Source organism: Tinamus guttatus, unplaced genomic scaffold (assembly GCF_059628265.1).
Source record: "Tinamus guttatus ecotype Peru unplaced genomic scaffold, ASM5962826v1 Tinamus_guttatus_pri_ptg000023l, whole genome shotgun sequence".
In the NCBI taxonomy this organism is placed as follows: domain Eukaryota; kingdom Metazoa; phylum Chordata; class Aves; order Tinamiformes; family Tinamidae; genus Tinamus; species Tinamus guttatus.
Genome location: NW_028288557.1, coordinates 4,117,974 through 4,118,574, shown reverse-complemented (window position 1 = coordinate 4,118,574; position 601 = coordinate 4,117,974). Strand labels below are relative to the sequence as shown.

The following is a 601-nucleotide window of genomic DNA, read 5'->3' as shown; positions in this document are numbered from 1 at the left end:
TGTCCTGTGACGCTTAGTAGGACTGAAGTCCGCTGTCAGAATTATGTTCTTCTGAAGCAAAATGTGAAGGCGAAATGTTAGTCGAGTCAGTCCTGCAAAGTATTAATTGCTGATGTGGGGTTTTTCCTTCTCTCTCTGTAGAGCAGCTTCAAAAGATCCTGGTCTGCTAATTCCTGCTGGGCTCCAAGTGATGCTCTTTTTGGTCTTTTAAGTAGCCTGGATAGCTCAGTTGGGAGAGCATCACACTTTTAATCTGAGGTGCCAGGGTTCAAGCCCCTCTTCAGGTGACAGCCTTCCTCTTTACTCACCAGTGGCAGTCCCCAAACTGAAGGAATAAACTCTTCTTTGTTTCCAAACTGAAGCAATCAACCCTTCTTTGCTTCCGTTACCTGCTTGTTACCTGTCACAGAAAAGCCAGTCTTTCTCTCTCCTTCCTCAAGGATGAAACCAACAGAAGCAGCTTAGACACAGAGCTGCCTTTCTTCTTTGACTGCTCCCTCTCTGTCTCACCCAGAGAGCTCTGAGCTGCTGCTCTGCTGCTTCCTTCCCTTACTTCCTTCCAACACAGTGTTCTTGGGAAGAAGTCTAGTTAAATATCACA

At 46.3% G+C, this 601-nt stretch overlaps 1 non-coding gene across 1 annotated transcript; it reads left to right on the top strand.

Moving 5' to 3' along the window:
* The first annotated feature begins 214 nt into the window (after positions 1-214).
* On the top strand, positions 215-287 carry TRNAK-UUU (transfer RNA lysine (anticodon UUU)). The gene has a single exon. It is a non-coding gene; the product is annotated as a tRNA-Lys (tRNA).
* Positions 288-601: the final 314 nt, after the last annotated feature.